This window comes from Mustelus asterias, chromosome 6, assembly GCF_964213995.1.
Source record: "Mustelus asterias chromosome 6, sMusAst1.hap1.1, whole genome shotgun sequence".
Taxonomy (NCBI): Eukaryota; Metazoa; Chordata; class Chondrichthyes; order Carcharhiniformes; family Triakidae; genus Mustelus; species Mustelus asterias.
The window spans coordinates 4601225-4629153 of NC_135806.1; the positions used below are offsets into that span (position 1 = coordinate 4601225).

Genomic DNA, 27929 nt, shown 5'->3' on the forward strand with positions numbered 1-27929 from the left:
GCTGGCTGTTTCACCATGCAGTGCATGTGTATTTCACTCTGTACCATTGCTGTAGAAGAGTTGGGGGCCCCAGCGCTCGCTCGAGTTGCCAGGCAACAGGAAGTGTAATGTTCTGTTTCTCTCTGGTGGAGACATCAGCTAGCGGTAAAATGCTGGGGTGAGGAGTGTGGGGTCTCCGGCCTTAAGCAGTTTAATTATGGGATCTCCACACAAAAGAACATCATGTGGAGTGTTTGTATCTGGAAAGTTATTAGCAACGGACAGCCCTTTACTCGACGCTAATTGATTTGGTTGAAAGTCCAAACAAGAACACAGAAATTTGACATGTATAGCAAGACAAAGAATGAAAGAACTTGCTTTTCTGTAGTGTTTATTTCAGAATGTTCCTAAGCACTTTACAGCCTATTGTTGAGCCGATGCAATGTGGGAAACATGCAGCGAGTTCTCACCAACAGCAATGTGACAATGACCAGATCGTCTGTTTTTGGTGATGTCGGTTGAAGGATAAATTATGCCCAGGGCAGCTCCCTCCCACCACCCCGGTATGTTTTCAATCCACCTGAGAATTCCGGGTGCTCCGGTTTCCTCCCACAGCCTCTGAAAGACATGCTGGTTAGGGTGCATTGACACCAACAGGTGCCGGATTGTGGCGACTCGGGGAATTTCACAGTAACTTCATTGCAGTGTTAATGCAAGCCTTACTTGTGACTAATAAAAATAAAACTTCAACTTAAAACTTACTTTGGCTTAACATGTTGTTTGAAGCCTGCACTTTGAAAAGGCAACTCCCACTTGGTTATGATCGGGAACTTTCTAACCCCTCAAGAGATTGCACTCCTGTGAAGCAGCTTGGTGTTGTTAACCATGTTAAAGGTGCTACAGGTTACGGGTGGACTCTGAGGCTTTTTCCCAGGGTGGAAATGGCTGCTACGAGAGGACACAGGTTTAAGGTGCTGGGGGTAGGTACAGGGGAAATGTTAGGGGGAAGTTTTTCACACAGAGGGTGGTGGGCGAGTGGAATCAGCTGCCGTCAGTGGTGGTGGAGGCAAACTCAATAGGGTCTTTTAAGAGACTCCTGGATGAGTACATGGGACTTAATAGGATGGAGGGTTATAGGCAGGCCTAAAAGGTAGGGATATGTTCGGCACAACTTGTGGGGCCGAAGGGCCTGTTTTGTGCTGTAGTTTTCTATGTTTCTATCAGTGCAAGTTGTTGGTGTTGCATTTTTATTGCTGAACTCCAGGGTTCAAGTTGAGGAGGGTGCACCCAGTCCCTCATTGGTTGGAGCAGCTGGAGCCTGATCTGGAAGCATCCATTCGTCGATGTACATTGTAATTCCTCCGATCTGGATGTTTACTTTATTCGAGAGTTAGCTCATCTCGTCACATCCCGATTATTTATCCTGAGGATGTGGATTGGCCACGTTAATGAATGTGTGTCTATTGCAGATGCTTAGTTCAGTGGCATCAATGACTGTCTTTAATAGGGCCACAGAATAGAATCGCTACAGTGCAGAAGAAGGCCATTCCACCCATTAAGCCTGCACTGACTTTCCAAAAGAGCATCCCACCCAGGTCCACACACCTTCCCTATCCTCATTTACCATGGCCAATCCACCTAACCTGCACAGTAAGTAGTCTCGCAACACCAGGTTAAAATCCAATAGGTTTATTTGGTAGCACAAGCTTTCGGAGTGCTGCTCCTTAATCAGGTGACTCACTGATGAAGGAGCAGTGCTCCGAAAGCTCGTGCTACCAAATAAACTTGTTGGACTTTAACCTGGTGTTGTGAGACTAATTACTGTGCCTACCCCAGTCCAACGCCAGCAACTCCACATCATCTTTGGAGTGTGGGAGGAAACCGGAGCACCCAGCAGAAACCCAGGGAGACACTGGGAGAATGTGCAAACTCTATGCAGACAATGACCCAAGACTGGAATTGAAACCAGGTCCCCGGTGCTATGGGGCAGCAGTGCTACAGTAAGAAGTTTAACAACACCAGGTTAAAGTCCAACAGGTTTATTTGGTAGCAAAAGCCACACAAGCTTTCGAAGCTCTAAGGGCCTGTTTCCATGCAGCAGTGCTAACCACTGTGCCACCCTGGCACAGTCTGAATTCCTTCCTGTACAGGAGTTGATGAGTACAGACCGATGAGGTTCAATAGGAAAGGCGGCCGTGACTAAGACAACTCTTGCTCATGTGGTTTGGAACAATTCAAATGAAGATATTGGAGATTGCAGGTGGCTACCTGAGTAACAGCAGCACACGCTCCTTCGTGGTGTTTATTCTGGCCAATTAAGCTTCTCCAATGCAAGAGGATGTAATTTGACTCTGCAGATGAATTTGAGAAGGAAATTACTTCTGGTGCATGAATAAATTAGGGAAATGAGACGTGTTGAATAACAAAAATGCATCCAAATAGCCTTCACTCTCATAAGAAAAGTCTTATTTAATACAATGGGTAGACCTGCGCTCTCAATGTTGACTTGCCCCTTCACAAGTAGTAGTAGAGGCGGGTACAATTTTGTCTTTTAAAAAGTATTTAGACAATTACATGAGTAAGATGGGTATAGAGGGATGTGGGCAATTGGGACTAGCCTCAGGGTTTAAAAAAAGAGAACCGCATGGACAAGTTGGGCCGAAGGGCCTGTTTCCATGCAGTAAACCTCTATGACTCGATGACAAGCTGGCTATTGATGGAGATTTAAAGGTGGTATAATTAGGAGTTGTGATTGGGGATTGTATATTACCTGCGTTTAGATTGCCTGGTGAGGTATTGCTGTTTCTACATGATTCAGCTCCTTAAATTTGGGATTAAATGCAGATAGTGAAGTGGTCACAGGCTGCAAGATGCCGGGAAGAGAGGAAGAACTCGATGGAAGATAAAGACTTATGTACGGAGTTTCTTTCACAGTCTGGCAGATGTTCCAAAGCACTTTCCAGCCAATGATGTTCTACTATGGAAGTGTGGTCATGAAGTGTAGTCACTGTTGTAATGTAGGAAGCATGGCAGCTAAACTACACACAGCAAGATCCCACAAACGGCTATATGATATTGTGCAGTTTTAGTAAATTAATGCCACGGGATTTTTTAGAACATAGAAAAACTACAGCACAAACAGGCCCTTTGGCCCACAAGTTGCGCCAGTCATGTCCCTACCTACCTAGGCTTATAAATAGACTTACCTATAACCCTCCATCCTATTAAGTCCCATGTACTCATCCAGGAGTCTCTTAAAAGACCCGATCGAGTTTGCCGCCTCCACCACCACTGACGGCGGCTGATTCCACTCACCCACCACCCTCTGAGTGAAAAACTTACCCCTGACATCTCCTCTGTACCTACTCCCCAGCACCTTAAACCTGTGTCCTCTCGTAGCAACCTCCACCTGAGAGGGCAAGACAGGTTTTAGTTTAGCAGCACACAGGAAAGATGGCACGTCCAACAGTGCAGCACTCCCTGAGTACTGCACTGGGAGTGAGAACGCAGACTCTGCTTGAATCTCTGGTGTGGAATTTGAACCCACAACCTCCTGAATTTCGGCTTCATGGTGGGAAAGATTTGCATTGATTCAGGCATTATGTGTTGAGAAAGGTAGATTGTGGCAAGTGTTTGTCATTGAAACCTATTACAAATGGCTATTGGGCTTGTGAATAGGAGCAAGTAAACATTCTACAGTCCACTTAAACACTAATACAAAGGTGTGCATCCCAAATACACACTCAACACAACTAAAAGCTGACTGATGTCCAAGGAAGAGTTGAAATTTTTTTTAACAATTCAGTTCTGACTTGGGGTTGATTCAAAAACTTTGCCTCCAGTGGTTCGTTTTAAGATCTATGGGGCGGCACAGTGGCACTGCTGCCTCACGGCACCAGTGACCCAGGTTCGATTCCGGCCTCAGGTCACTGTCTGTGTGGAGTTTGCACATTCTCCCCGTGTCTGCGTGGGTTTCCTCTGGGTGCTCCGGTTTCCTCCCACAGTCCAAAGATGTGCAGGTGAGGTGCTAAATTGCCCCTTAGTGTCCCAAGATGTGTATGTAAGGGGGATCAGTGAGGTAAATACTTGGGGTTAAGGGCAACAGGTCTGGGTTGGATTGCCCCTTCGTGTCAGGGGGATTACAAGGAAAGGGCTCGGGTGGGATTGTGGTTGGTGTGGACTCAATGGGCTGAATGACCTCCTTCTGCACTGTAGGGATTCTATAATTAAATTTAGCAAGGATTTTTTCTTTCGGTCATGGGGTTTCAATTTTTATTTGTTATTTATTGATCAGTTGTAATTTTCTCCACTGCAGCTGTTGTGTTTTCACAACATTTCAAAACTGCAAGTAGTTAGTTCTTCATTTAAATCACACCATTTTTAATGGACAGAGTTTTCCTGTTTGTTTTTTTGCTGCTCTGAATCTAGTATTTTCATAGAATCATCGAATGTATTTCATCTATAATGATTTCCGCACCAAAGGAGGCCCTTCAGCCCATTAAGTCCATGATGGCAGTCCGCAAGAGCAATTCCGCCTGTCCCACTCAGCCTTTTCTACCTGTAGCCCTGAAGATGTTTCCTCCTCGGGTCTATGTCCAATTTGTATCTGTTAGGCATGGTTGAATCTGCCTCTGCCACACTCTTGGGACGTTAGACCCTGACAACTCACTGCACTAAATAGTTTTTCTTCATCATTGACTTTTTGCTGTTTTAACCATTATTGATGTTTCTTGACCCTGAGGCCAATGGGAGCAGTTTCTCTCTCTCTCTGCTCTGGCCAAACACTTCTTGATAAATTACGATAAAGAGCAGGAGGAGGCCAGTTAGCCTCTCGAACCTGCTCCACCATTCAACAAAATCATGGCTGATATCATGGTCTTTCCTTTCCTTTCTGTAATCTGGAATGCTTGACTTCCCTATCGATCAAAAATCTGTCTAACTCATTGAATCCGTTCAATGATCCAGCCTCTACTGCTCTCTGTGGAAGAACATTTCAAACACTCATTTAATTTATTATTGTCACATGTATTAACATACAGTGAAAAGTATTGTTTCTTGCGCGCTATACAGACAAAGCATACCGTTCATGGAGAAGGAAAGGAGAGAGTGCAGAATGTAGTGTTACAGTCATAGCTAGGGTGTAGGGAAAGATCAACTTAATGCAAGGTAGGTCCATTCAAAAGTCTGATGGCAGCAGGGAAGAAACTGTTCTTGAGTCGGTTGGTACGTGACCTCAGACTTTTGTATCTTTTTCCCGACGGAAGAAGGCGGAAGAGAGAATGTCCGGGGTGTGCGGGGTCCTTAATTATGCTGGCTGCTTTTCCGAGGCAGTGGGAAGTGTAGACAGAGGCAATGGATGGGAGGCTGGTTTGCATGATGGTTTGGGCTACATTCACGACCTTTTGTAGTTCCTTGCGGTCTTGGGCAGAGCAGGAGCCATACCAAGCTGTGATACAACCAGAAAGAATGCTTTCTCTGGTGCATCTGTAAAAATTGGTGAGAGTCGTAGCTGACATGCCAAATTTCCTTAGTCTTCTGAGAAAGTAGAGGCATTGGTGGGCTTTCTTAATTATAGTGTTGGCATGGGGGGGACCAGGACAGGTTGTTGGTGATCTGGACACCCAAAAACTTGAAGTTCTTGGATCCTCAGAAAAGAAATTCCTCTCATCTCTGTCTTACATGGGAGACCTCTTATTTTTCAAGTATGCCCCCTAGATGGGTGGCACAGTGGTTAGCATTGCTGCCTCACAGCGCCAGGGACTTGGGTTCGATTCCTGGCTCGGGTCAGTCTGTGCGGAGTCTGCACGTTCTCCCCGTGTCTGCGTGGGTTTTCTCCGGGTGCTCTGGTTTCCACCCACAGTCCGAAAGACGTGCTGGTTAGGTACATTGGCCGTGCTAAATTCTCCCTCAGTGTACCCAAACAGGCGCCGGAGTGTGGCGACTGGGGGATTTTCACAGTAGCTTCACTGCAGTGTTAATGTAGGCCTGCTTGTGACACTAATAAATAAAAAAAAGAAAAAATACTTTAGTGATGGTCACCTCTGTTTCCCAATTCCACAAATTGTTGTTTCTGTGTTCTTCAGCTGGTGTTTCGGATTGTGTTTTTTTTTTCTGTCCCCTTTCCTGTGACCAGGTCGCCTCTGATGTTTGTTCCCTTCTGACTGTGTGTTTTGTTTAAATTGAATTTTCTCTGGGATTATTTTTCATCCCAAAATAAGATCACCGTCTTATTTCTGCTCTTGAGGCTGGTGCCTCAGTCTCTCCTGGTTCTATTCCTTCTCTGCACTCGTTGTTTCAATAAGTCGCGTGTGTAGCTGAAGCCTAAAGTTACACTCAGCTTGCCATCTTTCAGACAAGATGTTAATCCTCTTCCTGTGGATTCTGTGGCGTGATTTTGAAGAGCAGAAAGTACTCGGCATCTGGTTGAATATATATTTCTCAACCAACACTACTGTAAACAAATCGGTCATAGAGGTTTACAGCATGGAAACAGGCCCTTCAGCCCAACTTGTCCATGCCGCCCTTTTTTTTTAAATCCCTAAGCTAGTCCCAATTGCCTGCATTTGGCCCATATCCCTCCATACCCATCGTACCCATGTAACTGTCTAAATGCTTTTTAAAAGACAAAATTGTACCCGCCTCTACTACGACCTCTGGCAGCTTGTTCCAGACACTCACCACCCTCTGTGTGAAAGAATTGCCCCTCTGGACCCTTTTGTATCTCTCCCCTCTCATCTAAAACTTATGCCCTCTAGTTTTAGACTCCCCTACCTTTGGGAAAAGCTGTTGACTATCTAGCTGATCTGTGCCCCTCATTATTTTACAGACCTCTATAGGATCACCCCTAAGCCTCCTACACTCCAGAGAAAAAAGTCACAGTCTATCCAGCCTCTCCTTATAACTCAAATTATCAAGTCCCAGTAGTATCCTAGTCAATCCTTTCTGCACTCTTTCTAATTTTCCCACTTTTCACGTTGCTATTTCTGGGAGCTTGCAAATTGGCTGCAGCGTTTCCAACATTATATCCCTGGCTACACTTTTAATTCAATGGCCATAAAAGTGCTTTTGAGATGTCCTGAGTTTGTGAAAAGGAGTAGGTAAATGCAAGTCCTTCAGATCCACAAATGTTGGAGAAAAATATAACCTCAAAAGTTATCACTTTTTAAATATGAAGTCCAAGTTGATCTTTTTCTCTTCCATTCCTTTTGCAGTGACTAAACTGTAGGTTGGCCATTGGGTTTGGAATTTGGGTTGCCAACTGTGATTAGATGTATCTCTGGAGGTTTCATCACATGACTCTTCCCCCATCCCCAATGCTCCAGCCATTACCAACACATCCATCCTTGTGTCGCACTGCCCTCCTAAGCCAATTGAGAAGCAAAAAGACTCAATTGGATGACAAACAGCCTTTTTACCCGTTCTCTCCACCTCCCCCCTCCCCTCCCACTCCCCCTTTTCAATATTGTAATATCTGTTAAAGAGAAATATCCAAAGAAAATGATGAATCTATTTTAATGTCCCGATGATCTTTCTCCATGGTTGGAAACAGCAGTGTCCTGGCAATCAATCTCCAACTCCTGCAGACTCCAGGCCAATCCTGGAGGGTTGGCATCCCAATTTAGAATTAGTTCATGCCAATCATGGTTCTGCAAAACTCATGCTGAAAATGAAATACAAAGAGGCTCATATAGACCAAACAGTACCTCCCGTTTACCAGTTGAAACTCTTGACACAAACTCCAGCGACAACCTCCCTGGGATCCCTGGAATGAAGAGCTTGTCGTATGAGGAACGGTTGAGGACTCTGGGTCTGTATTCATTGGAGTTTAGAAGGATGAGGGGGGGCTCTTATTGAAACTTACAGGATACTGCGAGGCCTGGATAGAGTGGGCGTGGAGAGGATGTTTCCACTAGTAGGAAAAACTAGAACCAGAGGGCACAACCTCAAGCTAAAGGGATGATCCTTTAAAACCGAGATGAGGAGGAATTTCTTCAGCCAGAGAGTGGTGAATCTGTGGAACTCTTTGCCGCAGAAGGCTGTGAAGGCCAAGTCATTGAGTGTCTTTAAGACGAGATAGATATATTCTTGATTAATAAGGGGATCAGGGGTTATGGGGAAAAGGTGGGAGAATGGGGATGAGAAAAGAATCAACCATGATTGAATGGTGGAGCAGACACGATGGACCGAGTGGCCTAATTCTGCTCCTATGTCTTATGGGAGGCCTACTTCAGGAAATGTTTATTGCAGATGACTCTTCAAAAATTTGGGGGAAGGTAAAACCAAAATCAAACCAACATGGTTTGAGGCAGCACAGTGGTTAGCACTGCTGCCTCACAGTGCCAGGGACCCGGGTTCGATTCCAGCCTTGGGTCACTGTCTGTGTGGAGTCTGCACGTTCTCCCCGTGTCTGTGTGGGTTTCTCTGGGTGCTCCGGTTTCCTCCCACAGTCCAAAGATGTGCAGGTCAGGTGGATTGGCCGTGCTAAATAGTCCCAAGATGTGTAGGTTTAGGGGGCTAGCGGGGTAAATGTGTGGGATTATGGTGATAGGGCCTGGGTAAAATGCTCTTTTGATGAGTCAGTGCAGACTCGATGGGCTGAATGGCCTATTCCTACACTGGAGGGATTCTGAGTTGTTTATCAAAAGTGGGAGCTTTCTGTTGCCCAGGAAACCTGGTATTAGTCTCCATGGAGAGTTTTTTTTTAAAAAAATGATTTCTTTTTGGCAGTGATGCAGAGTTGCAAGCGTCACCTAATTAAGATGAAGGTGCAGCTCCATAAACGGCCATTATCATGTATCTCTGGAATTTCTTAAATGACACAGGAGTTACAGGCAAGTTGAGGGTGACCTCTGCTCACTGATCTTTTTGTTTATTATTTATTAGTGTCACGAGTAAGGCTTACATTAACACTGCAATGAAGTTACTGTGAAAATCCCCTAGTCACCACTCCGGCACCTGTTCGGGTACACTGAGGAAGAATTTAGCACGGCCAATGCACCTAACCAGTATGTCTTTCGGACTGTGGGAGGAAACCAGAGCACCCGGGGGAAAACCACGCAGACATGGGGAGAACGTGCAGACTTCGCACAGACAGTGACCCAAGCCGGGAATCTAACCTGGGTCTCGGGCGCTGTGAGGCAGTAGTGCTAACCATTACGTAGGTTTGTCCTGGAATCTGCCAGGTTTGAAAATTCATCTCCAGTTATTGCTGAAAACAGGATCCCGACAGAAATGCTGCAGGGCATTTGAGATAAAATCTATCTTTTTTCTTTGAACACTTCTGGTTATTTAGTTCTTAAAAAAATACAGGAGGTGGGTGTCAGATTAAAGTCCATTTGACTGATGGACATGAATTATCCAATCAGGAAGCCAAGAGTCTATTTGCTGTCCAATTGGCTGTAGGAAGATGAGAATGGACAGGTTGACTGACCAATAGTGAGTGTGTGAAGGCGGGGCAGCAGGAAGTCAGGTGATATAGCTCCAGGAATACATTGCGCAAAGTTGGCAACCCAAAAAAGATGTGTTTCAGGTGCTCTACAATAAGCTGCTTAAAGCTGTTAACTTTTTTGAGTGCGTACCATAAATAATCCTTTTCTTTTATTTGTACTTTGAAACTTAAACCTTGCACAAAGGGTTTTTGATTTGACAGCACCGGCTGTGACTACTGGTTTAAAGACCACCTTTAGCAGTCGTTCCAAATGATAAAGGGATATTGATTTGGAGAACCTGTTTCCAGTGGCGGGGGATGGGTGAGCAGAAGAGACAGGTTTAGGATAACTGGCAAAATGTTAGAGAGGCGAGGAGATGATTTTTTTTGAATTCAGTGAGTTGTCAATGATGTGGAAAGTGCTGCCTGACAGGAGCTGTTGGAAACAGAATCAGTTGTAAATTTCGAAAGGTAATTTGATATACGCTTGGAAAGGAGACAGTGTCAGGGCTGTGCGGACAGAGCAGGGGGGTGGGGTTATTTGGATGGTGTTTTAAGGGGCAATCACAGGCATGATGGGCTGACTGGCCACCTTTCTATGCTGTGTGATTCGCTGATGAAGTGGTGATCTGCCCCTGACACTCAAGGTGATGAATCATGCCATCTGCACAGCAGAGTTAATGCGACAATAACTTGTATTTATTCTGCATCTTTAAACATGAATTACCCCCAAGACATTTTGCAAGAGCGTTATCAAAGAAAGTTCGGGCAGATGACCAAAAGCTTGGTCAAAGAAATAGGTTTTAAGGAGCCTCTTACAGGAGGGAGAGGGGAAGGAGTGGAGACAGATTCACACAGCGAGTGGTTGGGATCTGGAATACACTGTCTGAGAGTGTGGTGGAGACAGATTCACACAGCGAGTGATTAGGGCCTGGAATGCACTGTCTGAGAGTGTGGTGGGGACAGATTCACACAGCGAGTGGTTGGGATCTGGAATGTACTGTCTGAGAGTGTGGTGGGGACCGATTCACACAGCGAGTGGTTAGGGTCTGGAATGCACTGTCTGAGAGTGTGGTGGAGCCTGATTTGATCACTGTGTTCAAAATGAAATTGGATGATTATCCGAAGAAACAAATTGCACGTCTGGGGAAAAGAAGTGGGATTAGGTATGTTGATGAGGAACTGGTAGAAGCACAGTGGGCTGTGGCCCTGTGAATTTCCTGTGAAGCTGTAATTCCCATGTGGAATTGGGCCCAATTAATGTTAGTAACGCAAATGGCATAAAGGTATAGTTTATCCCCTGTGACGCAATCCCTTTGCTACTCTTCTGCTCTGGATGCAGATTGAGGCTAATTTGTATCTGTTGGTTGTGTTTTTCTTTAGAACTCATGACCTATCCTCTAATTTACAAAAATAAATGTAGTTTGTGCATTCTTTTTGTGTTGAAGGGACAGGTCTTTGTTTTCAATTAGCATAATTGATGACATCTATGAGTATAATTAATACAAATTAGGATACTGAACTTAAAGCCACAGACAAAAGCTAACCTGAAAATAAATGTGGGAGAAATTAGCAAGAGGCAGTTTGGAAATGGCTTTCTTCACAAATTTCATCGAATCATAGAATCCCTACAGTGCAGGAGCAGGCCATTCAGCCCATTGAGTCTGCACCGACCACAATCCCACCCAGGCCCTATCCCCTTAACCCTAATTATTTTACCCACTAATCCTCCTGACACTAAGGGGCAATTTAGCATGGCCAATCCACCTAACCCACACATCTTTGGAGTGTGGGAGGAAATCGGAGTAACTGGAGGTAACCCACACAGACACGGGGAGAATGTACAAACTCCACACAGACAGTGACCCAAGCTGGGAATCAAACCCAGGTCCCTGGCGCTGTGAGACAGCAGTGCTAACCACTGTGCCACTCCATTTGCCTTGTGTAAGCTCACTTCACAATGAGCGTCACTGTCGTTGTGTAAGGGGCCTAAAGTACAAGTATTAATCTCGTAAATCGCATTACCGTCTAACAAAATAGTCAGTGTTTGCTTGAGCAAAGGTAGGAAACTGTGGGCTTTTCCATCCGTCCATCCTGAAATCTATCATGAGGAAACCTAAATGTTCTAATCTCCCTGGGTGAAGGAGTGATTGTCGGGATGTTGTGAAGCTAAACTCTAACTGCAGTCAAAAGACAATTCCCAATACTGAGCAAATGTGCAAAGGATTGTAGCTGGGAAAGTGTTCCTTAGGTTTGGAGGGGCTGGCTGGGGGGGGGGGGGAATGGAGGGGCTGGCTGGGGGGGGGGGGAATGGAGGGGCTGGCTGGGGGGGGGGGAATGGAGGGGCTGGCTGGGGGGGGGGGAATGGAGGGGCTGGCTGGCTGGGGGGGATTGGAGGGGCTGGCTGGGGGGGGAATGGAGGGGCTGGCTGGGGGGGGGTGGAATGGAGGGGCTGGGGGGAGGGGGAATGGGGGGATGGAGGGGCTAAGGGCGGGGGGGATGCTGAGGCAGGGGGCAGGAGGGATGAGGGCACGGGGGGGGGGGGGGGGGGGGGGGCGGGGGTAGGCGAAAGGAGTTGGCCGCACTATTTCTCAATGGTTCATGCAGTGAATTGAATGGCAGAGATCACACCCAAACTCATTTTTCAGCCTCTGTTGATCGTAGCTGATCATAACCAATATAGGCTGGTGGCACCACCAATACAGGGTTTGAAAATCAGAAATTGCACCTATTAAAATCCAGCAGCGGGAAACACTATCCAGTGGGAATGTGGGAAATCTCCGAACACCCACCCATCAGGATCACACTGGTGTCTATTAGACATCCGCTGCTGTTTGTGCATCTGGACAATTGACCTGGACATATTTCTAGACTTCTATTAGAACTTGATTCGACCACACTCGGAGTACTGTGTGCCATTCTGGCTGGTATATTATAAGAAAGCTATAGGGGCATTGGAGAGTGCAAATGGGGTTTCCAAGGACAATATCGGGGCTGTAAGGTTATATCTATCAGGGAGGAGGCGAAGGCTGGATTATTTTCCTCTTGTAAAGAGAAGACTGAGGGGTGACCTGATGAAGGTCTTTAAAAATTCTGAAAGGTTTTGATAGAGTGGGCTCTGAGAGTATGTTTCCTCAAGTGAGGAAGAGCAAGACTAGAGGTTATCAATGTCAGATCATCAATAAATCCAATAGGAATTCAGGAGAAACTTGTTTACCTGCTGAGAGAGTGGAACTCACGATTGCAAGTGTGGTTGAGGTGAGTGGCTGACATGCATTTAAGGAGAACTAGATAAACAAATGAGGGAGAAAGGAATAGAGGGGTATACTGATAGAAACATAGAAGATAGGAGCAGGAGGAGGCCATTCGGCCCTTCGAGCCTGCTCCGCCATTCATGACGATCATGGCTGATCGTCCAACTCAATAGCCTAATCCTGCTTTCTCCCTATAACCTTTGATCCCATTCACCCCAAGTGCTATATCCAGCTGCCTCTTGAATACATTCAATGTTTTGATATCAACTATTTCCTGTGGTAATGAATTCCACAGGCTCACCACTCTTTGGGTGAAGAAATGTCTCCTCATCTCCGTCCTAAATGGTCTACCCTGAATCCTCAGGCTGTGGCCCCTGTGATAGAGGTTGAGGAGGAAGAATGGCAGGAGGATTGGGTGGTGGATTGACTGGCTGGACTAAGTAGCCTGGTTCTGTGCTGCAAGGTCTAAGTAACGCATGTTCAATATTTGTGGAAAGTCTGAGATATACTCTTGATATAAAAATAGAAGCTCACCTGAGATGATTGAGACTTTAATTTACTTTGAAAGGCCTTGGATAGTAACCTTAACCATTCCAAATGAATCACAAGGATTTTATAATGTGGATGTATCTTGATCCCAATCCCTCTTAATGAGTTATGTTCTAAATAATTTATTCCCAGAATAGAAAGCTGTGTGCCATTGTCATTAGAGAAGTTTGCATATGGTTAGGCCAGGTAGCTTGGGTTGAATGAATCCATTGTTTAATAATTCAGGGCAGAAGAATTCATGTCAGATGAACTGTCGCTCCCTTGAATGGAGTAGTGTCTAGTGTGTTTTGAGTGTGTATGTTACTGGTAAGCTTTTATAACACTGGTAATGAATCCCCTTTATAAATTATGCTCAAAGCTTAAACAGGTATCTTGTTTTACTTCTCTTGACATCTTAACCTAGGAACTCTCATCCTTTCCAATCCCTCGATAACCTTGCTCCCTCTCTATTTTGCCAAGCTCATTACAGATCATTACATGCTTCTCCAATTCCAGGGTCCTGCGTAACCCTGAACTTCATTGTTCCACTGTTATTTGCTGTCCCTCAGCTGTCTAGGTTCCAAGCTCTGGGATTCTGTCCTCAGTCACCTTTTTAAGATGCTCCTTAAAACCCAACTCTTTGACCCAGTTTGGTTAGTTGTCTCAATATCTCCCTTAGCTGTCCCAATATCTCCCTATAAATGGCTTGGTGTCGCAGTTTGCTCGATAGACCCTCTGGTGTACAGATATTCTGATATACAGACACAGCAAGTAGGAAAGCTAGTAGAATGTTATTTATGATGAAGTAATTTGATTACAAAAGTAGGGAGGTTATGTTTCAGTTGACAGGGCATTGGTTTATTCGTTTGTGGGACATAGGCGTCGCTGGCTGGCCAGCATTTATTGCCCATCCCTAGTTGCCCGAGGGCAGTTGAGAGTCAACCACATTGCTGTGGCTCTGGAGTCGCATGTAGGCCAGACCAGGTAAGGATGGCAGGTTTCCTTCCATAAAGGACATCAATGAGACCACATCTGGAGTATTGTGTACAATATTGATCTCCTTATCATAGGGAAAGATGTAAATGCATTAGAAGCAGATCAGAGTAGGTTTATTCAACTAACATTGGTTTGTTTAACAAGAGATGGTTGAGGAGGTTAGGTTTGTTTCTGCTGTAATTTAAAAGAGTAAGAGAGTCTTAATTGAAGCCTTTACAATCTGAGGGGTATTGGCAGGGTGGATGTGGAGAGGATGTTTCCTCCTGTGGGAAAATCTAGAATGAGGGATCACTGTTTAAAAATAAAGGATCAACCATTTAAGCCGGAGATGAGGAGAATTCTTTTCTGAGGGTCGTGAGTCTCTGGAACTCCCTTCTTCAAAAGACAGTGGAAGCAGTCTTTGAATATTTTTAAGGTAGAGCTAGATAGATTCTGCATTAACGAGAGGGTGAAAGGTTATCGGGGATAGGTAGGAATATGGGGTTGAGGTTACGATCAGAGCAGCTATGATCTTATTGAATGGTGGAGCAGGCTCGAGGGGCCGAGTGGCCTACTCCTAATTTGTATGTTCCTCTGAAGGGCCTTGGGATATTGTACTCCCTCGAAGGTGCCATTGTACTCCTGTGAAGGTGCTATATTAATACAGGCTGTTCTCAGTAGTTCACTTGTTGATCTCAATAACTGTTAGAATTATAATATGTACTGTGATTTTTTTTTTCCCTCTAGTTTAAAGTTGGAAACCACGCTCTATTCAACTTTAGATATATATTTAGAGTCATAATCATAGAGATTTACAGCATGGAAACGGGCCTTTCGGCCCAACCTGGCAGTGCTGCCTATTTTTAACCATTTAGCTAGTCCCAATTGCCTGCATTTGGCCCATATCATTCTATATCCATCTTACCCATGTACAGTCTAAATGCTTTTTAAAAGACAAAATTGTACCCGCCTCTACGACTACCTCTGGCAGCTTGTTCCAGACCCTCACCACCCTCTGTGAAAAAATTGCCCCTCTGGACCCTTTTGTATCTCTCCCCTCTCACCTTAAAACTATGCCGTCTGGTTTTAGATTCCCCTACCTTTGGGAAAAGGCGTTCATTATTTTATAGACCTCTATAAGATCACCCCTAAGTCTCCTACACTCCAGGGAATAAAAGTCCCAGTCTATCAGCCTCTCCTTATAACTCAAACCATCGAGTCCCAGTAGCATCCTAGTAAATCTTTTTTGCACTCTTTCTAGTTCAATAATAATCTTTCTATAATAGGGTGACCAGAATTGTACACAGTATTCCAAGTGTGGCCTTACCAATGTCTTGCACAACTTCAACAAGACGTCCCAACTCCTGTATTCAATGTTCTGTCCAATGAAACCAAGCATGCTGAATGCCTTCTTCACCACTCTGTCCACCTGTGACTCCACTTTCAAGGAGCTGTGAACCTGTACCCCTAGATCTCTTTGTTCTGTAACTCTCCCCAACGCCCTACCATTAACTGAGTAAGTCCTTCCCTGGTTCAATTTGAGATCCTCAAGATTAGTCCCACTACCCGTCCTGTCCCCATTTATCCAATTCCCTTTTGAAAGTTACTATTGAATCTGCTTCCACTGTCCTTTTGGGCAGTGCCTTCCAGATCACAACTAGCTGTGATTTTTAAGTTCTCCTGAATCGATTCTTTGATTCTTTTTACCGATGACTTTAAATTTGTGGTTCCTGACTTGTTACTGGAGAGAGAAATGGAGCCAAATGCTTTGGGAAGTTTATTACTGACGGTCGAGTTATAAACATTGGCTGAGCCTTTACTTTTCTTTTAGGTTTTGAGTTTAGTTCCATTCTAGCACAGTTCAGCAAAAAGTCATTAGTAATGTGGTTGTAATCTAATACAGATGAACTGGAGTTTAATTATTACAAAAACAATGCAGCCTTTTTTGTCTGAAGTACCCTCAGTAACAACTGGCTTCATTACTTTATTTCATCTACTTGGGTCTGTCGCCCTGGTGTTTACTTACTGCAAGAACTTGACAGTACCCTGCCGCTCACTGACGAATGGCTTTTTAGTCTGTTGCCATGAGCAGAAGCTACAGGCAAGCGAGTAGAATGACCACATTTCTTCTTAGGGTGTGGAATAAACTTGCTTTCTGTGATAACACATCGGTTGCTCAATCTCTAACTTTTGCCTGTTCTCAATGCGACAAGACATTCTGCAATTTGGATTTGTATTTGCTTGTTGGGAGGGGCTCTGGTTGTGTTTAAGTCTTGTAATTTGAGCATGTTTCTTGGAGTTGGGAAGAGTTGGTGACCCAAAACCAAGTTGGCAAGGGCAGGTGCTTACCTAGTTATTTTAAAATGAAGAGATCCACAGATATGTGTACTAAAGGCACGTAAGGACAAGCGGAGGCAATTCAGCCCCTCGAACCTCAGTGACATCATGGCTGATTTATGTCTTGACTACCTTGGCTCCACCTGTCCCTCATAGCCAATCTCCATTTTGAAATATTTAATACTCAAGGGAATGCTGATACAATTGAGCTTGGGAACCTTGATTCTGCAATGCTTTGGGCCATATGACCCACGTTCCAGTTATTGTATCATTTAGATGTTTAGTTGTGGTGTTTTAAATTGGACGTGTGGTGGATGATCTCAGATGCACCCGCAAACACTTTCCCACAAGTAATTGCCAATTGTTACTTGTCTGAATGATTTGGGCTCTCACGTGGAAGACTGAATGTCAAAGAACTATTGGCTGCAGACCAGCCACGTTGGTCACATCAAGTCTCCAGTACAAAGGGATAATTCGGTCTAACATGCTCCACATGAGCCTCTTCCCACCCGTCTTCACCTCGCCCCAGCACCATATCCTCCTATTCCTATACGTTACTAATTCTGAGAATACTTCTGGGGTTGCACAATCTGCTCTGGGGTCACCCTGGACTATTTTTTTAAGAGTGGGATTCTACCCATTGTTTATGTAGCCTTTTTCAGCAGAATCTTGTGACGTGTGGTTCAGTTGGTATCGATCTTGCCTCTTGAGTCATAAGGTTGTGGTTTCAAAATCCACTCCAGGACTTGAGCAGCTGGGGTGACACTGCAGTGTTGACGGAGTGCTGCACTGTCAAGCGGCGAGATCCCATTTGCCCTCTCTGGGTAAAAGATCCCGTGACATTATTTCCAATTTCAAAGCAGGGGAGGTGCTCTGGTAAATATTTATGCATCAATCATGCTACAACAAAGACAGATCCTCTTGTCATAATCACATGACCGTTTGTTTAGGGGATCTTGTTGCACATAAATTGGCTGCTATGTTTCGGGCATTAATAGTTGTGACAATCTCGGCCTTCCCGCCCGCCGTTACCTCAAACTCATCCAAACGTCTGCTGCCCATATCCTAAATCACGCCAAGTCCCACTCACCCATTACCCCTTGTGCTTGCTGAACTACAGCGACTCCTGGTTAAGCGACTCCTCCATTCTTTTTTCTTAAAATTCTCAACCTAGTTTTCAAATCCCTCCATGGCCTTCCACTTCCCTTCCACCCCCGTAAAATCTGCTGCAGCCCTAAACCCTTGCGAAGGGTAATGGTGTAAGAAGGTGGCATTCATATAAGAGATCATGATGGTTTTATTGAATGGCCTGTCTGGAATTTTGCTCCGTACTCCTCTCTGCCCCTGTTCCTCATTTGATTTATTATTGTCACATGTGTTGGGATACAGTGAGAAGTATTGTTTCTTGCGTGCTATACAGACAAAGCATACCGTTCATAGAGAAGGAAAGGAGAGAGTGGAGAATGTAGTGTTACAGTCATAGCTAGGATGTAGAGAAAGATCAACTTAATGCAAGGTAGGTCCATCTAAAAGTCTGATAGCAGCAGGGAAGAAGCTGTTCTTGAGTCAGTTGGTACGTGACCTCAGACTTTTGTATCTTTTTCTCAACGGAAGAAAGTGGAAGAGAGTGTGTCCAGGGTGCGTGGGGTCCTTGATTATGCTGACTGCTTTGCCGAGGCAGCGGGAAGTGTAGACGGAGTCAATGGATGGGAAACTGGTTTGCTTGATGGACTGGGCTTCATTCACGACCCTTTGTACTTTTCTGCGGCCTTGGATACTTTCCTCCGTTAAAACCTACTTCTCTGCCCAAGCTTTTGGTCATCTGACCTTGTATCTCCTTATTTGGCTTGTTGTTAAATGATGTCAATGCTCCTTTCGAAACAAAAAGATCTAAAGATGTGCAAGTGTCCATGCTAAATTGCCCCAGGGGACTAGCAGGGTAAATATGTGGGGTTACAGGGATAGGGCCTGGGTGGAACTGTTGTCAGTGTAGGCTCGATGGGCTGAATGGCCTCTCTCTGCACTGCAGGGTTTCTATGATTCCACTATTCTATGATGTGAAACGCCTTATTTGACCTTATATTGTGGGGATGCGATGGCCGAGTGGTATTATCGTTAGACTACTAATCCAGAAACTCAGCTAATGTTCTGGGGACATGGGTTCGAATCCCGCCGCGGCAGATGGTGGGATTTGAATTCAATAAAAAGTTACCTGGAATTAAGAATCTACTGCTAACCATGAAACCATTGTCGGAAAACTCTCGACTGCCCTCCAAGGGCAACTAGGGATGGGCAATAAATGCTGGCCAGCCAGCGACACCCACGTCTTGTGAATGAATAAAATAGAAATGAAATTCCTGTTTAAACACTAGTGTTAATTACTTCCCATTTCAATTTAGAAAAATATTAATTTAAAGCATTAGGCAGTAAATATTTGTTTAAAATGACGTGGGGAGGAAGTACCCACGTCATTTAAAATAAAATAAATAATATTACATAATACATACAAGGCATGCAATCCAATCAATAACTCAGTTTGCAGTAATGGGTGGCGTGTTATTATTTCAATACGTTCTTTGTCCAGTAATTAACCACAATGCACCTGACCCTTAACATTTGACGTCAATGCATATTTTTGCAATATTAAAGGTTTTGCATTCCTTGGACAAATCCTTTTTACTAATTGTTACTAATCATGTCACAACATCAAAGACTTTCACTGGCACCAACTTTTGCCTGAGGCATACAGCTTCAAAAATATGACGAAGCTGGAAAATTGCAATTCAAGCCCCAATTAGTGACCACATTATCACAGAAGGAGGGCGTTCTGACCCATCGTGCCAATGGTTCTCAGAGTAAGCAATTCAAGGATACGAGTCAGGAGTGTGATGGAATACTCCCCACTTGCCTGGATGGGTGCAGCTCTAATAGCACTCAAGAAGCTCGACACCATCCAGGACAAAGCATGATTGGCACCACATCCACTCCCTCCACCACCGACGCTCCGTAGCAGCAGTGTGTACTGTCTACAAGACCCACTGAGCAATTCATCAAAGATCCTTAGACAGCACTTTCCAAACCCATGACCACTTCCATCTAGAAGGACAAGGACAGCAGATACATGGGAACACCACCACCTGCTAGTTCCCCTCCAAGCCACTCACCATCCTGACTTGGAAATATATCGCCGTTCCTTCGCAGTCGCTGGGTCAAAATCCTAGAATTCCCCCCCCCCCCATGGCATTGTGGGTCAGCCCACAGCACATGGACTGCAGCGATTCAAGAAGGCAGCTCACCACCACCTTCTCAAGGGCAACTAGGGATGGGCAATAAATGCTGGCCAGCCAGCGACACCCATGTCCCACAAAGGAATGAATTTTTTAAAAATGCACCATCCTCTGCCTTCTCCCTGTAACCCTCCACATTTTCCCTATGAGATAATCCAATTCCACCTTAAATGCCCCAATTGTCTTTGTCTCCACCACACTCTCAGACAGTGCTTTGCATATCCTAACCACTCTCAGTGTGAATCTGACTCCACCACACTCTCAGACAATGCGTTCCAGATCCTAACCAGGCGCTGTGTGGAATGGATGTTCCTCGTGTCTCCTTTGCTTCTTTTTCCAATTATCTTAAACCTGGGCCCCCTCATCCTCGATCCTTCCACCAACGGGAACAATTTCTCCTTGCCTACTCTCTCCAGACACCTATTGATTTTAAACACCTCTATCAAATCTCCTCTCTGCCTTCTCTTTAAGGGAAGCAGTCCCAGCTTCTCCAAGCTATCTGCAATGCGTAACTGAAGTTCCTAATCCCTGGAACCATTCTTATGAATATTGTTGTAACGAAAACCAGCAGCAAAAGCAAGTTCAGGATTATTTTGTTAAGTAAATGTAAAAGTAAAAAATTAAAAGGAAAGTTTATTAGTCACAAGTAGGCTTACATTTGGGCGGCACGGTAGCACAGTGGTTAGCACTGCTGCTTCACAGCTCCAGGGTCCCGGGTTCGATTCCCGGCTCAGGTCACTGTCTGTGTGGAGTTTGCACATTCTCCTCGTGTCTGCGTGGGTTTCCTCCGGGTGCTCCGGTTTCCTCCCACAGTCCAAAGATGTGCGGGTTAGGTTGATTGGCCAGGTTAAAAAATTGCCCCTTAGAGGCCTGGGATGTGTAGGTTAGAGGGATTAGCGGGTAAAATATGTGGGGGTAGGGCCTGGGTGGGATTGTGGTCGGTGCAGACTCGATGGGCCGAATGGCCTCCTTCTGCACTGTAGGGATTCTATGATTCACACTACAACAAGTCACTGTGAAAATCTCCTATTCGCCACACTCCGGCGCCTGTTCGGGTACACTGAGGGAGAATTTAGCATGGCCAATTCATCTATCCCGCACATCTTTGGACTGTGGGAGGAAACTGGAGCACCCGGAGGAAACCCACGCAGACACAGGGAGAATGTGCAGACACCACACAGACAGTGACCCAAACCGGGAATCGAACTCGGTTCCCTGGTGGAATTCGCCTTTGGGGCAAGCAAAGAAATTAAATGTAATTTTTATTAATATTCTCAAAGCCAAGGTATTTTCAGTAAAATAAAATTGAAATTGTTAAATTAGTATACCTCCAAAAATTCAGTCAGACTTCATTCTGTATTTGGATCAGCAATGGTGGTGTTGCCATCATGTCTTTCCCTGAATTATGCTCTGCCTAAGCAGCAGAATCCAAACCTGGCACAGAATTTACAGATTATTATTCCATGGGCATAATTTATTATAAACAGAATCGTGATATTTGAGATTCCAGCGGAGATCTTGCATGAAACCTGCTGTTCCTTTTATTAAAAATGGTGACATGAGGTCGCAGATACGTGACTTATCGTAGCGCCCTTTAACAATGTAATGCCTTTTAAAGGCCACCAGCAGTGTTCTCCAGGAAAATACTAGCAACCACCAGCTGTTTGGCAGACTCAAATTGATGTGGAGATTAAAATACACAAATTGATTTCAGACTTGAGAAAGGATTAATAGTCATCATTGATCTTGGAAAGACAGCTTGTGATCGACAAAATGTTCCTCAAAGTGGTAGATACGGATGGACTTTGAGAAATTGCACAGCACGGGGTGGCACGGTGGCGCAGTGGCTGAGCACTGCTGTCTCACAGCACCAGGGACCTGGGTTCAATTCCTAGCTTGGGCCACTGTCTGTTTGCATGTTTTGGGTGGGTTTCCTCCCATAGTCCGAAAGACGTGCTGGTTAGGTGCATTGGCCATGCTAAATTCTCCCTCCGTGTACCCAAACAAGCACCAGAGTGTGGTGACTCGAGGATTTTCACAGTAACTTTTATTAGTCTCTCAAATAGGCAGTGAAGTTGCAGTGTTAAAGTGAGCCTACTGAGGCTTAATGTGAGCCTACTCAGCACCCTGAGGGGTGATCTTATAGAGGTCTATGAAACAATGAGGGGCATAAATCAGCTAATCAATATCTTTTCCCAAAGGTAGGGGAGTCTAAAACTAGAGGGCATAGATTTAAGGTGAGAGGGGAGAGATACAAAAGGGTCCAGAGGGGCAATTTTTTCACAGAGGGTGGTGAGTGTCTGGAACGAGCTGCCAGAGGTAGTAGTAGAGGCGGATACAATTTTGTCTTAAAAAGCATTTAGACAGTTACATGGGTATAAAGGGATAAGGACCTATTGCAAGCAATTAGGACTAGCCTAGGGGTTTAAAAAAAAAAAGGGCGGCATGGACAAGTTGGGCCGAAGGGCCTGTTTCCATGCTGTAAACCTCTATGACTCTAAACAGCACGTCTTTCGGATTGTGGGAGGAAACCCGGAGCACCCGGACGAAACCCACGCAGACACGGGGAGAACGTGCAGACTCCGCACAGACAGTGACCCAAGCCGAGAATCGAACCCGGGTCCCTGGCGCTCTGAGGCAGCAATGCTAACCACTACGCAACCATGCCGCACATTGCAGTGTTAATGTCAGCTCACTTATGATACTAACAAATAAAGGAGAATACCGAAGCAGATTTGGGATATTGAGTTGTCTTCGGGTTGCTGCTGATGCTCCAGTATCATCCTGGGGCCTCCATGTGTGAGCAAAGGCTGGTCATGTAAGCCTTCCAATCGTAGGAGTGTGGGGGGCAGGGCAGCTGGAGAAGGAAGATCATACAACAAAACCTCGAGGAACATGTTCAGAGTTGACAACCCTGAATTATAAGGAGGGTATTAATTTCATTGAGAAACCGATTGGAATGGGAGGCAGTAGGAAATACTGGCAGTTTCTTGCAATGTTTGGATAATGAGGTTCTGTTATGGGACTGCTTCTCACTTTGTGGGGAAGTGATGGCCTAGTGCTATTATCGCTAGATTATTAATCCAGAAACTCAGCTAATGTTCTGGGCACCCGGGTTCAAATCCCGGCAGATAGTGGAATTTGAATTTAATTTTTAAAATATCTGGAATTAAGAATCTACTGATGAGCATGAAATTCATTGCAGAGTTAGACAGATTGATGATCAGCGTGGGAAGCAAGGCCAACGATGGTGGAGGGTGTGGGACATTGTAATTAGTAAAACATACCCAGGTGCTTCACAGAAGCAGTTATCAACAATATTTCACATGGAGTCATGGAGGGAAATCTTGGGGCAGACGATCAAAAAGGCAGGATTTAAGGAACATCTCACAGAGAGAGATATTTAGGAAGGGAATTCCAGAGGTTAGGGTTAGGCAGCTGAAAGCTTGACCAATAACAATCAGGAATGCTGGAATTAGAGGAATGCAGATGTCTCAGTAAATCTCTACTTTAAATTCTATACCTCTTGCCACAAAACTCAGTATTCCATTTGCTTTTTTATAAACATTGCGTTCGCCACTTGAAGTGGTGTTTCTAATATCTAGTAAACCTGAACTCCCAGATTTCTGATTTTCCATCTTGGCCAACACTCCATTCAAACTAGAACCATCACTTTTCAAACAAGGAACAAACGTTCCACATGATATTTTCTCCCACAGTCCAAACTTGTGCGGGTTAGGTGAATCGGCCATGCAAAATTGACCCTTAGTGTCAGGGGGATTAGCAAGGTAAATACATGGGGTTACAGGGGATAGGGCCTGGGTGGGATTGTTGTCGGTACAGACTCGATGGGCCAAATGGCCTCCTTCTGCACTGTCGGGATTCTATGATTCTACATTTCCTGGAGTTGAATTCAACCAACCACATTTGTGCTGTAACATGGATTCAAAGTCATTTACAAGTATTCTATTTTAACCCTCTTCCCAGTGTTTGGAGATTCCCAGTGCCTTAGAATCCTAAAATGGTTACTGCCATTTGCCTCACCACCTGCATGTTGGCTTCCGTCAAGAGGAATCCAGCCGGTTCTATTTCCCTGTCACACCGCAATTGTTTTCCTTTCAGGTGTTTATTGAATTCCCTTTTTGAAGGTCAGGATTGGATCCTGCTCTCCCCTGTCTCTCAAGCTTTCCAGATCCAATCACTTGCAACATTCACCACCTTTTGTAGTTCCTTGCGGTCTTGGGCAGAGCAGGAGCCATACCAAGCTGTGATAGAACCAGAAAGAATGCTTTCTATGGTGCATCTGTAAAAGTTGGTGAGAGTCGTAGCTGACATGCCAAATTTCCTTAGTCTTCCGAGAAAGTAGAGGCGTTGGTGGGGCTTTCCTAACTATAGTGTCAGCATGGGGGGGACCAGGACAGGTTGTTGGTGAGGGAAAACATCCTCCCAGCATCCGCCCTGTGAAACCCCCTGAGAAACATGTGCTTCATAATACATCTGTTTTAGTAATGATGATTGAGGCATCAATGTTAGTCAGGACAATGGGGGGAAACTGCTCTTCATTGAACTGGCGTGGTCAGAATAAAAAGGCAAGCACTTTATTTTCTGCCTGTCAGGAATGCCAGTCTCCTGCTGAAAGGATTTACATTGGGTTAATTCACTGCTGCTGAGGCCTCAATTTCAGTACAATGAGGTGTAATGTTCTGTTTATCTTGCCTTAATTTACTGATAACTGGGGTTTGTTCCCACTCGGCAATTATAGAATGACTACAGTGCAGAAGAGGCCATTCGGCCCATCGAGTCTGCACCGACTATCTGACCGAGTATCTTACCCAGGCGTTACCTTCTCCCGTGCCCTATCCCTGTAATACCGCACACATTCACCATGGCTAATCCATCTCACCTACACATCTCGGGACACTAAGGGACAACTTAGCATGGCTAATCCACCTAACCCACACACCTTTGGAATGTGGGAGGAGATTGGAGCACCCGGAGGAAACCCATGCAGACACGGGGAGAACGTGCAAACTCCGCACAGACAGTGACCCAAGCCGGGAATCGAACCCGGGTCCCTGGCATTGTGAGGCAGCAGTGCTAACCACTGTGCCACCATGCTGTGATCATTTCCTTTGTTCTTCCTGCGCTGTGTCTTGTGTTTGATGGACTCTGACATCCAGGCTTGTGAAGTGTGTAGAATTTTGAACCGTGGACCCTGCAGTTTATGCATCCTATTTGAGATTTGAACTTGGGGGTGTTTAAACAAACAGCGAAGTCTGACTGCCACCTTTTGGAGCCACCAAAACATTAGACTCCATAGTAGCAAACACGCAGCTTTGGTGAACTTTATACTTTGTACCATCTTGTGATTGGCTTTACAGCCTCATCTTGTTTGATAAGCCTTCCTGTTCGAGCTGTGTCCTGAATACGTTCTGCCAAAATCTTTTGTTGTCCGAGGGAAGGGAGGTACACGCGTGTGCCTGTGCCCAGCCCTTTGAGTATTTACCATCCTGGGCGCAGCGAGAAATCTTTTCAGAACAACTCATTGAGGGATTCGGATAGAGTAAGCAAAATAATTTCCAATAGTTAAAGGGTGAGCAACAGGTTTAAGAGTGATTGAAAAGGAACTGGTGTTGGAGATGAGGAACATCCTTTTCATGCAGTGAGGTGGTTAGGGTATGGAATGCAAAGCCTGAGAGGCTGCTGGATATATATTCATTACCTTTCAAAAGGAAATTGGATAAACATTTGAGGGAGAAAAAGAATTTCAGGAATATGGGGAAAGAGCGTGGGAATGGGAACGAACAGGATTACTCTTCAAATGAGAATGTTCTCCTGTGCAGAATTTAGAAATTATTGAATTACTGTGTCCAATTTAGACTTTTGTCTCTTTCATTGCTAAGAATATTTATCTAGTGGGCAGTCATGTGGATAGCTCTACCTGTATGGTTATCATTCAAATGTGTCATTAAACTGCAGCTTAATCGGGGTAACGAGACTGTTCACTTTCCAATTGGCTACACATGGGCAGAGACCCCGTGAGGGTGAGCATGTTGGCCGACCAATGGCTGGGGTGTGGAGCGGTGGGGCAGTGGACAATGGGAGCTCATGTGGTACCTCCAGGATTAGGTGTGACTCAAGGTGGCAACCATAACTCTGCTTGATCATTAGATAATAGATATCATTTTTTCTTTGCCCATCTGCTTTTTGAAGGAAATATCCATGTCCTTACTCAAGCTGTGGAAGGTGGAAGCCTTTTTCCCTTTAATATTTACAAGACAGGGCCGGCGATGAGTAATCTTCAGTGAACCAGTCTTACATCTAATTTAGTGAGTTACGGGAAAGTGTCTGGTAACTGCTCTCTGTCCAAAAGTGCTGATAAACTTGATTATGGGTTTTTGAGATGAGCCACACCCTGTTATATATGCCCCTGTGGACTAAGGGTGCATTAAGAATCACGAGGTAGGCGTGGTAACTTGGACACTGTGAGCTCTTTCTTTCAGTGTTCACTGATTCAGTCGGGTCTAAGATTGCCCACAGGGTCTCACACTAGAGCTAGTTTCCAGGATCACCTGACCCACACTCTTAAAAGAGGCAAAATACCCAACGTATAATATATCATAATATATAATATATATATATGAGCGGCACGGTAGCACAGTGGTTAGCACTGCTGCTTCACAGCTCTAGGGACCTGGGTTCGATTCCCGGCTCGGGTCACTGTCTGTGTGGAGTTTGCACATTCTCCTCGTGTCTGCGTGGGTTTCCTCCGGGTGCTCCGGTTTCCTCCCACAGTCCAAAGATGTGTGGGTTAGGTTGATTGGCCATGCTAAAAATTGCGTGGATTAGCGGGTAAAATATGTTGGGACATGGGGGTAGGGCCTGGGTGGGATTGTGGTCGGTGCAGACTCGATGGGCCGAATGGCCTCTTTCTGTACTGTGATTTCTATGATATCACACATCCATGTCTGCTATTGGAATGCTGGCCTTCGTATGTAGAAGAATAGAATGCAAACAGGTAGCTATACAAAGCCCTGGTTAGACTACACCTGGAGCAATGTGAATACTCTTGGCATTACTCTTTGGGAAGGATATATTGACCTTGGAGGGAATGCAATATAGATTTACCAGAATGATACCTGGGTTCTAAGAGTTACATGTTGAGTTGAGATGACAGAAACTGCGATTAGTCTCCTCCAGAGTTTAGAGGGTTCAGGGTGATTTGGACACATGTTTTGGGATATTAAGGGGTGCTGCCAGAGAAATGATTTCTGTGGCCAGAGAGTCTGGGACTGGAGGGCAGATTCTAAAAAAACAGAGCGAGATCTTGCAGCAGAGAGTTAGGAAACGTGTCCACACAAGGCAGTAGAAGCTTTGAATTCTCTTCCACAAATAACAATTGATGCAAATTTGAGTCTGGGGCTAAAATGGGAATATGGAGTTAGGTTGCAGATCAACCAGCATCTGATTGAATAGCAGAACACGCTTGAGGGGACGAATGGTCTCCTGTTATGTTTCCACTGATGTTGATGGAACAGCATCATCTCTCAGTCCACATGACCAAGCAATATATCTCACCACCTTTGCCCAGTAACCACTTTCTCCTTGCATTGATGTAGGGAACAGAGTTTTGGTTTCACTTTCTCCTCTCTCTGGTTCTGTCCTCTCTCTCTCTCACTCTGCCTGTTCTCTGGCTTTGTTCTCCCCCTCCCCATCTCTCTCTCTGCCTGCTCACTCTCTCTCTCTCTCTGCCTGCTCACTCTCTCTCTCTCTCTGCCTGCTCACTCTCTCTCTCTCTCTCTGCCTGCTCACTCTCTCTCTCTGCCTGTTCACCCACTCTGTCTCTCTCACTACCTGCTTGCACACACTCTCTCTCTGCCTGCTCTCGCTGCCTGTTCACACTCTCTCTCTCTCTCTCTCTCACTGCCTGCTCTCTTTCTCTCTGCCTGCCCACTCTCTCTCTCTGCCTGTTGACCCACTCTCTCTCTCTCACTACCTACTTGCACACTCTCTCTCTCTCTGCCTGCTCTCGCTGCCTGCTCACTCTCTCTCTCTCACTGCCTGCTCTCTTTCTCTTTCTATCTCTCACTCCCTGCTCGCTCTCTCACTCTCCCTCACTCTCCCCCTCTCTCTCTCTCTCTC

The 27929-nt window shown here is 45.2% G+C and overlaps 1 protein-coding gene across 23 annotated transcripts in view; it reads left to right on the top strand.

The window, feature by feature from the left end:
* pip5k1ba (phosphatidylinositol-4-phosphate 5-kinase, type I, beta a) overlaps window positions 1-27929 on the top strand; it is a 178008-nt gene that overhangs the window by 20422 nt on the left and 129657 nt on the right. The gene's annotated exons all lie outside the window — the stretch shown is intronic.